This window comes from Podarcis pityusensis (assembly GCF_964106645.2).
Source record: "Podarcis pityusensis genome assembly, chromosome: 5".
Classification (NCBI taxonomy): Eukaryota; Metazoa; Chordata; class Lepidosauria; order Squamata; family Lacertidae; genus Podarcis; species Podarcis pityusensis.
In genome coordinates, this window is record NC_138032.1 from 72,106,502 (window position 1) to 72,118,752 (window position 12,251).

Consider the following 12,251-nt stretch of genomic DNA (forward strand, 5'->3'; position numbering starts at 1 on the left):
GCTATTGAGGCTCTTGCCATAGCCGCCCGTCACCTCTCCAGCCGGGAGAGGGTCGCAGGGCTGCTGGAGAGGTGATGGGCGGCTATAGAAGCTCCTGCCATAGCCGCCCGTCACCTCTCCAGCCGGGAGAGGGTCGTGGGGGGCTGCTTTAGCCCCGCGCACGCTCTCCCGGCTGGAGAGGTGACGGGCGGCTATGGCAAGAGCCTCAATAGCCGCCCGTCACCTCTCCAGCCAGGAGAGGGTCACGGGGGGCTGCTTTAGCCCTGCGCGCACTCTCCCGGCTGGAGAGGTGACGGGCGGCTATGGCAGGAGCTTCTATAGCCGCCCGTCACCTCTCCAGCCAGGAGAGGGTCGCGGGGGGCTGCTTTAGCCCCGCGCGCGCTCTCCCGGCTGGAGAGGTGACGGGCGGCTATGGCAGGAGCTTCTATAGCCGCCCGTCACCTCTCCAGCCGGGAGAGCGCGCGCGGGCACCCCGCGACCCTCTCCCGGCTGGAGAGGTGACGGGCGGCTATTGAGGCTCTTGCCATAGCCGCCCGTCACCTCTCCAGCCGGGAGAGGGTCGCAGGGCTGCTGGAGAGGTGATGGGCGGCTATAGAAGCTCCTGCCATAGCCGCCCGTCACCTCTCCAGCCGGGAGAGGGTTGTGGGGGGCTGCTTTAGCCCCGCGCGTGCTCTCCCGGCTGGAGAGGTGACGGGCGGCTATGGCAAGAGCCTCAATAGCCGCCCGTCACCTCTCCAGCCAGGAGAGGGTCGCAGGGGGCTGCTTTAGCCCTGCGCGCGCTCTCCCGGCTGGAGAGGTGACGGGCGGCTATGGCAGGAGCTTCTATAGCCGCCCGTCACCTCTCCAGCCGGGAGAGCGCGCGCGGGCACCCCGCGACCCTCTCCGGCTGGAGAGGTGACGGGCGGCTATGGCAAGAGCCTCAATAGCTGCCCGTCACCTCTCCAGCCAGGAGAGGGTCGCGGGGGGCTGCTTTAGCCCTGCGCGCGCTCTCCCGGCTGGAGAGGTGACGGGCGGCTATGGCAGGAGCTTCTATAGCCGCCCGTCACCTCTCCAGCCGGGAGAGCGCGCGCGGGCACCCCGCGACCCTCTCCCGGCTGGAGAGGTGACGGGCGGCTATTGAGGCTCTTGCCATAGCCGCCCGTCACCTCTCCAGCCGGGAGAGGGTCGCAGGGCTGCTGGAGAGGTGATGGGCGGCTATAGAAGCTCCTGCCATAGCCGCCCGTCACCTCTCCAGCCGGGAGAGGGTTGTGGGGGGCTGCTTTAGCCCCGCGCGTGCTCTCCCGGCTGGAGAGGTGACGGGCGGCTATGGCAAGAGCCTCAATAGCCGCCCGTCACCTCTCCAGCCAGGAGAGGGTCGCGGGGGGCTGCTTTAGCCCTGCGCGCGCTCTCCCGGCTGGAGAGGTGACGGGCGGCTATGGCAGGAGCTTCTATAGCCGCCCGTCACCTCTCCAGCCGGGAGAGCGCGCGCGGGCACCCCGCGACCCTCTCCCGGCTGGAGAGGTGACGGGCGGCTATTGAGGCTCCTGCCATAGCCGCCCGTCACCTCTCCAGCCGGGAGAGCGCGCGCGGGGCTGCTGGAGAGGTGATGGGCGGCTATAGAAGCTCCTGCCATAGCCGCCCGTCACCTCTCCAGCCGGGAGAGCGCGCGTGGGGCTGCTGGAGAGGTGACGGGCGGCTATAGAAGCTCCTGCCATAGCCACCCGTCACCTCTCCAGCCGGGAGAGGGTCGTGGGGGGCTGCTTTAGCCCCGCGCACGCTCTCCCGGCTGGAGAGGTGACGGGCGGCTATGGCAAGAGCCTCAATAGCCGCCCGTCACCTCTCCAGCCAGGAGAGGGTCACGGGGGGCTGCTTTAGCCCTGCGCGCACTCTCCCGGCTGGAGAGGTGACGGGCGGCTATGGCAGGAGCTTCTATAGCCGCCCGTCACCTCTCCAGCCAGGAGAGGGTCGCGGGGGGCTGCTTTAGCCCCGCGCGCGCTCTCCCGGCTGGAGAGGTGACGGGCGGCTATGGCAGGAGCTTCTATAGCCGCCCGTCACCTCTCCAGCCGGGAGAGCGCGCGCGGGCACCCCGCGACCCTCTCCCGGCTGGAGAGGTGACGGGCGGCTATTGAGGCTCTTGCCATAGCCGCCCGTCACCTCTCCAGCCGGGAGAGGGTCGCAGGGCTGCTGGAGAGGTGACGGGCGGCTATAGAAGCTCCTGCCATAGCCGCCCGTCACCTCTCCAGCCGGGAGAGGGTCGCGGGGGGCTGCTTTAGCCCCGCGCGTGCTCTCCCGGCTGGAGAGGTGACGGGCGGCTATGGCAAGAGCCTCAATAGCCGCCCGTCACCTCTCCAGCCAGGAGAGGGTCGCAGGGGGCTGCTTTAGCCCCGCGCGCGCTCTCCCGGCTGGAGAGGTGACGGGCGGCTATGGCAGGAGCCTCTCTGCTGCGCCTTTCCGCTGCTCCCTGACCTGCTCTTTGGGGCTGGTGGTGGGCTTCCCCCCGCCAGCCCGAAAGAGCAGGTCGAAATGAACCTGAAGCCTGGAGAGCGAGAGGGGTCAGTGCACACCGCCCCCTCTCGCTCTCCAGGCTTCCAAGGTAGCCGCCTGAACGCACCTTAAACGGCACCTTGTTTTAGAGCGGGAAAACAAGAGGGGGAAAGTTCTCCCCCTCTCTGCGCAGCGCCTCCTGCCACTTCGCTGAAGGGGCGCTGGGCAGAGAGGGGGAGAAATTTTTTTTCTTGTTCTCCCCCCTCTAAAACAAAGTGCGTCCTATTGTCCGGTGCGTCCTATGGTGCGAAAAATACGGTACTTTTGTATTACAAATGTGTTGAAGCAGCAAGCAGTCATTTGATTAGTGGCTGGATTTTAAACTCAAACCATTGTTTCTTTTCACTCTGATTGCTTGCCACACTCCCTCTACTGTTCCTGAGCATGTACTACACTTTGTGAAACCTCACATCATCGCTCAAAGGGAGAACTCCAAAAAAACAAGCATTAGTTTCAAATATTCAGTCTAAGGATGCTTTCGAATATGGATGATTTAACACCACCCAATCATTGCTGCTCCACTTTGAACTGGAAATGGAATAACAACTCTGCTTCCAAGCAGACAGTTCCATTTCCCCCAACACCAGATGTTTGTATGGGTTATTATCATTCTTTGCGAAGAAAGGCTAAATACTCCCTCCCCTTTTTACTGAATTCCTGGTCATGATTCTGCATCCCACCCCATTTAAGAAAATAGTTTGATAAAAAGGCAATACTATTTGGAAAGGGAAGAGTTAAAGTTATAGAGTTGGGAGAATAGGCTCCGTGAAATCCAGTCTTGTATATTTTCCTAATATCAAAAACTATTTAGTCTAAAGTTCTCTGAATTACTAATGTGGCAGAAAATTTGAAAAAAGAAGAAGTCAGGAGCTGCCAGATAAATCTGATATTATTGGTATATTTCTAGGATATTAGCAAACCAAGAAGCCAATTAAACAGTGCAATTCAAAACAGTGTCATACTTCAGCCTTTAACCTGAACTGATATTCTGACACTGAAAGAAAATACTAAGCTGGGGCAGAAGTTTCTATAAAACTTAACATGCTCCTCCTTTCACCATAAATCTGGCATAGTTATTTCTTCATGCCAGTCAATATGGTTAATAATACTAACTTTGGAAAATGCTGTTTAGAGTTTCACCAAGTCTATTGAAAACTTATATGACTGCATCAGCCTAAATTCCCTCCCTCTAATTTTTTCACTTATCTGACTGGAATTCTTCTATTCCTTTGCTACTGAATCACTTCTTTGCTCTAGCCTTAAATTTCATTCATTTACATGTAAAGTGAGTTGACAGCTGGTGTATACTATGAAAAAATACGCTGCAAAACATTTATATAGCAAATGAAAGAATTTGCCATCCTAGTGGCACTGTTTGCTGTTTGGGAAGGAGCCAATATATTGTCACAAGACGTAATCCATCAGGGAAGATCCTGAGTGGATTGGGTGCTGCTGTTGTAGATCCCATGGATAGATAATGCTCGAATCCTGCATTCAAGGTTGCATGCACAATTCACAATGTTTGTATGGACAGTGAATCCCATCTCTGTCATGATCCTGTGAGGTTAAGTTAGGCTGAGAGGTATATGGCTGCCTCAAGGTCATCCACCAAATGTTATGGCCAAGTGAGGATTTAAATCTAGGTCATATTGTCCTATTCCAACATTCTCACCACTGTAACGGGGTGAACAACCTGTGGCCTTTCAAATGTTGTGAACTACAGCTCCCAGCATCCCCATCCATTGGTCATCCTGGCTGGGGCTGATGAAACATGGGAGTCATATGAACACAAGAGTCCTGCTGAATCAGGCCAATGGCTACCTAGTCTAGTATCCTATTGTCCCAGTGGCCAACCACTTGCCAGTGGAAAGCCCACAAACAGAATGTGAGTGCAGAAGGACTCTCCCCTCTTGAGATTTGTTTGTTTGTTTACTGCATTATATCCCACCTTTTTATCTAAGAAGCTCAAGGTGGCATACATGGTTTTTCTCCTCCTTATTTAATCCCCACAACAATCTTAAGAGGTAGGTTAGGCTGAGAGGCAGTGAGTGGCCCCAGTTCATCCAGTGAGTTTCATGACAAAGTTGGGATTTAAACCCTGGTCTCCCAGGTCCTAGTCTAACACTAACCACTAGTCCACACCATCAATACCATCAGTAGCTGATGGCATTCACAGGCATGCTGCCTCTGGAAGTGGAGGATTGCCATCTGTGAAGTGGGATATATGGCAGCTCTACTCACTAGTGATATTCACAGCTCCAGTCACCTATTGCTTTGGTGCCATTCCACACACACCCCACAGACGTCTTCTTCATTTTAGTAACAGCAGTGTTGCCACACAGCCCATCAGATATGACTATGGGCTGAGGGCACAAAGTTACGTCAGAGAGTAGGCAATGTCTACTCAGGAAGCATTGCATTGTACCTCACTCTACATTAGCTTTGTTCACTCTCAGAAACATTAAAGTACTGCCAAACCTGATTTGCTATGTTATGGTGTTACTGTTCTTAATAAGAAGGCATTTATAAAGAAAAAATGGTGCTAAGGACAAACAGGATTCACAGTGAAGCGCTGCCTTTATGCCAGGTATGCAAAAGCAGGTTGGCTAACTGAATGCATATGGTGGTGAGCAGGCTGTCTAATTATACGCCAGCGAGACCTTCTTTCTAGTGCCACCAAGGGAATGGCAAAAAGTCTCCCTCGGATAGCCAAAAGGGGTGTGCATTTGTTGTGTGGTGGGTAACATTTAATGAAAAGCACCTATAATTCCAGCTAATCCCTCCATTTCCCATTAAACAAACATATATCCCATGTACCCCACCACCACAGAAAAGTTGCTTAAATGCCTATACTATAAAGGTAAGGAAGAATATTTTCCTGAGCTTTTTAATTTGCTTCCTGAGCCAATGTGTTCCCTAATGCCTAAATTATCAGCTGAGTCACTATGACTGGGCAAAACGGAACAGGTCATAGCATTTAAAATATAGTCTGATAATGACAGACTATGCATGAACATAAACCTTTTTAGACTAGTTAGTACATGTGTGACCGAGGAGAAATCTCTCTAGCTATGAATTAAAGCTTCTTTTCCCAGTGATATGCTTAATTGTTTTCTCCAACAAGGAAGAGCAGACCTGGCTCACAAGCTTAGAACGAATGATCTTTTAAAAAACAATTATTTGGGTAAGTCTAAGAAACTCTAATTAAGCTATTAGAAATCCTAAAGAGAAAGCAAAACAATAACCTTACTTAACAGCTGCTTACAACAGTAGCTGCCAGTTCCAATTATTAGAAAAAGATTGTGTGTATTTTTTTAAAAAACACAGGTTGCAGTTCTAACGTTTTTAATTAAGATTTTATTGTCTATTAACATGAATGAGTTATGAGAGAGGTTGAAGAAACTGTTTGGCTTCAAGAGAATTGGTAGCTGAACAAATTTATGTAGGCCGCTCAGTTTTAACTTAAACTGAATCATTACTTTTATCATTCACTAGGCTTTGTTTTCTATCAGTTCAAGCACTCCTGAGAAATAAATCCTCCATACTTAGAATGAATTTTGAGATTACAATTTGAACCAACCCTTCAAATTGTGCCATATGTACAGAGTATATGAAATATAAATAAATGAGAAGCTGTCAGTTTTGTCATTTTAATCTGGAAGACGCAACAGATTCATTTTATGATTTTCATTCAATTGTTCGTTGTATACAAAAAATAAGATGTGCTTTAGTTTGCTAGGTACCTATAGTGCCAGATTGAATGCATTTGTATCTTTGTATATTAGGCGGTGAACTGTTGATTTCTAATGTAAAGGCACCAGGTGGTGGTAACTGAAGTCTTTTGTTCAGATTGCTCTTTATAGAAAATCTATTAGGAGAGGCCTAGAGCGGAAGAAACGCTGTGTGAGAAGAACAATATAGAAGTTTCCCATAGTATTTTAGATGGAGAAGGACAAGGAAATAATGACCTTTACAAAACAAAAGTATTTCCAGCCTATGCTTTATTGCAGCAGTCTTTCATTTTTTTTAGCACCTTTAACACCAATCTGCATCACAGAACCCCTTTCTGTACTGTCTATTTCTTTCTCCTTTGCTTCTCTCTCTTTCTCACCAGAAAAAGAGTGCTGGTGTGATCAACATGCTAAAGAAGGGATATGGTGGGCTGGTCAGGGCTCAGGCCATTTTTGGGTCCCAACCAGTGGCGAATCCTTGTGCACAGTGCACTAAACTATTAAGAGGGGGAAATTCAGACAGATACCAACTTGCAGGGGACAGAAAGCAGCTGGTAAAGATTCAGGATTTTTAAGGCTTTGAGGTTCTGGCACTAGTACTAGTAAGCTGGTGCAAGAGTACAAAAGGGGTTCACTCCTTGACCAAGCCTATGGTGGAAGCCAAGGGACAGACCATAGAACTACATGGTTGTTTAGTGAAGAAAACAGGAGGGGTAGTAAGGCTGCATCCATCTTACCGTCCAAAATGACCACAATAAATCAGTGAATTTCACTTCTGAGAAACATTGTAAAGTCTAATAATATAACTGTGTTAGGTTATTTCCTAACCTTCTTAGGTTTTAAATATCAGTCATTTGATATGACTAGTATAATCACAAATATCCTAATTACTGGCACATTAAAATATTTTGTTTGGAATTTCACTAGAGATCTCCCCTGCCCTCCCCATCTGCTTCAAGTCAAGATACATAATGCTCAGAGCCCGTCAAATTAATTTGGCACCTGGGGTGGGAAAATCCCACAAGTGCATGTTCCTTCCCCGTGACAGTAAAAAATACCAAAATTAAGTAAGTAACTATCAATTTGCTGCCCTTTCATGATGTCCAAAATCAGCTGCTTCACTCCACCTAACAGTAGGCCCAGCCCTGCCCAGGGCAGCAAAGAAAGAGTATCTTCTGCTATGCACAGCATTGTGGACACTCAATTTACACTTCTACACAAACACACCAAGATGCATATGAGCTTTGGGGTCAAATATTAAGTCATTACTAAGTGGAAAACCATGGCAGTAAGAATTGTAAGGAAGGCTCTTATGAAATTATGGTTGTGACAGCGGGTCAACACATTTTAACATGTAAAAGTTCTAAACAGGTGATAGTTGTTAAAAATTGTATCAAGTCTGTTGCCTATAAATATCTACTATTCATATGTCCCACATAATTTCTGTGGTCAGCTGAGGTTGGCCACTTGATAGCACTCTCCATGTGTCACATGCAAATGTAAAAGTTATTTAGAAAGTTACTCTTGCTTGCCACACCCTGGCTTAGGAACTTCCTTCCCCTGCCTATCAGGAATTCTCAATTGGGTAGTTATTTAGGGGCTGGGGATAATATAAGTTTGTATATAGGCTGTGAATGTACTTTTAAGAGTCTAGAGCATGTGTAGGCAAACTAAGGCCCGGGGACCAGATCCGGCCCAATGGCCTTCTAAATCCGGCCCGCGGACAGTCAGCATGTTTTTACATGAGTAGAATGTGTCCTTTTATTTAACATGCATCTCTGGGTTATTTGTGGGGCCTGCCTGGTGTTTTTACATGAGTGGAATGTGTGCTTTTACAGTGGTACCTCGCAAGACGAATGCCTCGCAAGACGGAAAACTCGCAAAACGAAAGGGTTTTTGGTTTTTTGAGTTGCTTCGCACGACGATTTTCCCTATGGGCTTGCTTTGCAAGACGGAAATGTCTTGCAAGTTTGTTTCCTTTTTCTTAAAACCGTTAATACAGTTGCGACTTGACTTCGAGGAGCAACTCATAGCACACGGTGTGGTAGCCTTTTTTGAGGTTTTTGAAGACTTTGGTGATTTTTGAAGCTTTTCCAAAGCTTTTCGGACACCATGCTTCGCAAGACGAAAAAAACCGCAAGACGAAAAAACTCGCGGAACGAATTAATTTCGTCTTGCGAGGCACCACTGTATTTAAAATGCATCTCTGGGTTATTTGTGGGGCATAGGAATTCGTTCATTCCCCCCCAAAAAAAATAGTCCGGCCCCCCCCACAAGGTCTGAGGGACAGTCGACTGGCCCCCTGCTGAAAAAGTTTGCTGACCCCTGGTCTAGAGCATACCGTATGACACATTTTCATATTAGGGTGAAGATAAACATATATTCTAAAGTATGGTGGAACATGCACTCACTGCATTTCGAGGTTCTTATTGACATTCATTTGTGCACAAATGAACACGGAATGCATGTTTGAGGGCAAACCTCTTGGCTGGCCTTCACTCTTTTAAAGGTAACATTTGCATGGGGTTTACCTGCACATACCTGAACGCATGAATGCATACACCTCTATGAGTGAACTGGTACCTTGGAAAATGGAGATTCAGAGCTCTATGCACATTCACTTGTTCAGAAATGAATGCCAGAAAAAGGATTCAAAATATTTATTTTTAGGGCACATCATATGTTGTTTGCTTTTAGGTCACGGAAATGTGGATTTTGACCTACATAAACAATTAAGTAAATTCCTTATACAGTATGCAGAACTACTAAAATGATTTATTTATTTTTAAATGCTGGGGAGTAGGTGGATTTTGGGAATCCTTCCTATGCTGAAGGGAACTACAAGAAAGCACTTTCTTTGATCCACAAATAGATAGCCTCGCCTTACAGTTCAGACATCATAGCCTCTATGAAACTTCATAGTATTGTGCGCATGAAACAGCTGACCATTGGCAACTGCCTTAGGAGAGGTACAGCTAGTACCACCAAGCTTGCAGATAGAATGTAGAAGGTATCATCACTCACCAATTTTTCACTGTTCAGGATGAAATGAGGAACACGATGTAGGCTGGCTAATGTGCTGACCTGGCTGGCTTTGGAAACACAAATAGGTACAAACAGGGAACAGTATTTCATTATTTTGATCACAACCTATGGCTTCATTCACTACTCCATTCTCTCACAAGAATGAGTGGCCAGTTATTTAAAATATGTAGATCTGCCTCCTGGACCATAACTTATATTCACATGGGTGAAAAGGTCTCTTTTCTTTACTTCCAGGATTTTTTTTTAATATCAAACTGGTTTTCTGGGGAATGTCCTATTAACTTCTATTACAGTAGGAAAAGTATCCCAGGGAAGCTTAAGAATATTATGGTTCAAGGAAGGGGTTAAAATTATTTCCATAATGAGCAGCTTTATTATGTTTGATATTTTTTTAATGGGGTTAAAGGATGCTTTTGGGAAACCTCTTCCTTCATCCCAGGAAGTTAAATAAGAGAAGCCCTGTGACACTATCCCTGCTTTCCTTACATTGTTTTGGAACTGTTGCATGTGGACAGTGGCCCTAATTTCTGTAATTTGTTCACTATTCAACCATCCAAGCAGTTGTGCTGCTTATTGTCCTCCTCCCCTCCTTAAACAAATATTCTATAGGTTTCTTTCCCTTCTGCAGTTTCAATATTTCTTCTTATAGTCACATCCACAAAACATGTGACAACACATTAACATTCTTTCTATGTCTCCCTGCCCCCACTTCCCTCACTTGCAACTATTCCTGCATCATTACAGCACTCTTTATTCCCAAGTGAATATTGTGGCTTCTCAGAAATATTCTGTGAGGGGAGAGGGAAACATCAGGGAAAATTCAGTCTGGGAGCACAGGAAGAACAGATTGTACATCCAATTTTTACTAGGGCTATCAACCCATTAAATTAAACTGAAGAGACTGGTTACATTTAAATAAATGTGCATTTACCTAAACCTCTAGTTACGTAAGGTAACTTCCAAGTTGATAAATGGCTACCGCTCATTGTTAGAAGAAAAAGAGAGAGCCCAGCTTCATAGGTAAAGGTAAAGGTACCCCTGCCCGTTCGGGCCAGTCTTGCCAGACTCTAGGGTTGTGCACTCATCTCACTCTATAGGCCGGGAGCCAGCGCTGTCCGCAGACACTTCCAGGTCACGTGGCCAGCGTGACAAGCTGCATCTGGCACACGGAACGCCGTTTACCTTCCCGCTAGTAAGCGGTCCCTATTTATCTACTTGCACCCGGGGGTGCTTTCGAACTGCTAGGTTGGCAGGCGCTGGGACCGAACGACGGGAGCGCACCCCGCCGCGGGGATTCGAACCACCAACCATGCGATCGGCAAGTCCTAGGCGCTGAGGTTTTACCCACAGCGCCACCCGTGTCTCCCTTATTGTACAGTAGTCACACATCAAAACCATAATATTCTAAACAAATAGAAAAGGTATGTCCAGAACTGTCAAACTATTAATTTAGTTGTAAAGCTTGCTGCCCTAAGTTTTAAGGATAATCTCCTTCTATTCAATCCTTTTTCATGTGGTAAAGGCCCTTGATGCAACTAGGCTTTGAACAAGCACCCTCAACTCCATTACAAAAACATGTGAGAATATAAAACCTACCCCTTTCTTTTAAAATTAAAGTGCCTTCATCCCACTGCTCACCCCACCAATTCTCAAGTAGTAAACAACTCTTCTCTTTCCCTGGTGCTGTCACTGTAATATCCTCCCTACCTCCATCCCAGAACACTTGCACACAATGGATCACATTTAAATAATCCATTGTGGAAATTTGAATAGAAGCCAGCTCAGCTCACCGTGAGGGAAGTGGCGTGACCTGCTTGTGTGTGAGCGAGTCCCAGGTCTTTCCTCTCCAGCGCCTCTTTCCTCTCCCCACTGAAGGCTACTTGCTTCCCTGCATGCAGTCTTGACAAAGTAGTAAGAAGGCTAATTTTAGGGTACTTCATCATAGTGCCATGCAAAGATATGGTGTCATTTCAAAATCAGCAGCATGTGGCACTGCTTTGAGCTCCCTCCCCTCCTTTCCTGAATTGTGGTCTCACTTTGATCTACAGTAGGGCAGCACTTTGTACTTTGTGGCAATGCACATTAAGGTACTAAAGGAAATTTCTCAGGAGTAAGTTGCCTGACTGTGGAATTCCCTCTTCCAGCCTCTACTTTATTGGGCTTCTGCTGCCAGATCAAAACAAGAACTTTAGACAACAGCGGGTGCTAAAATTATGAAATTTGTGAAGGGAAGTTAAAGGAGATGGATATGTATCCAGTGAAGGGACTGAAGGGGGACATCTGTCCCCAATATTTGTCTTCAGAATTGTTTCCTGGCTTTGCTAATTTATTCATTTATTTATTTAGTAGACTTCTAAACTGCCTGCCATTTGAAAAGTTCCCAGGACGGTTCACAGGTCAGTTACTAAAAGCACAATTAAATACAAAATAAACAACAAAGCAACAATTTAAAAGAGTACAAGCAGATATTCAAGTACTATATGGAGAAAACACAGCAGCAGACATAAAACACTCTGTAATCCAAGACCTCAGACCATCTAAACTGTTTTACCAAAGGCCTATGAGAAGAGATTAACTCCATTAACAGTGCAGTCCCACATGACCCGGAAAGCTGTCTGCGGACAATTGCTGGCTCCCTTGGCCTGAAGCGAGATGAGTGCGTCACCATACAATCACCTTTGACAGGACTTAACCATCCAGGGGTCCTTTACCTTTTTATCTTTACCTTTTAGTCTGTTCAGTTCAATGGGGATTGCTCCCAAGAAAGTGTGCACAGGATTGACCCTGGCCTGAGCACTCACATTTGTTGGCTAAAACTTGCATCTAGAGTATCTATGTGCTGCCACCTCTCTCCTTAATACTTTTATCTAAACCCACAATTGCAGCTTAACCTTTGCAAGCAGAAACTAAGTATATATAATTGCACTGATGCATATTCTTCTCTGGTAATTC

At 47.0% G+C, this 12,251-nt stretch overlaps 1 protein-coding gene across 3 annotated transcripts in view; it reads right to left on the reverse strand.

The window, feature by feature from the left end:
- Nucleotides 1–11,214, reverse strand: part of MYPN (myopalladin) — a 68,535-nt gene extending 57,321 nt beyond the window's left edge. The window contains exons 1-2 of one of the 3 annotated variants that reach the window (XM_081004854.1): nucleotides 11,090–11,214; nucleotides 9,279–9,346 (exon numbers count right to left, since the gene is read on the reverse strand). The gene's annotated coding sequence lies outside the window, so the exon portion shown is untranslated. The remainder of the gene's footprint in view (nucleotides 1–9,278; nucleotides 9,347–11,089) is intronic. The other 2 variants (XM_081004855.1, XM_081004858.1) reach the window with 2 other exon arrangements.
- Nucleotides 11,215–12,251: the final 1,037 nt, after the last annotated feature.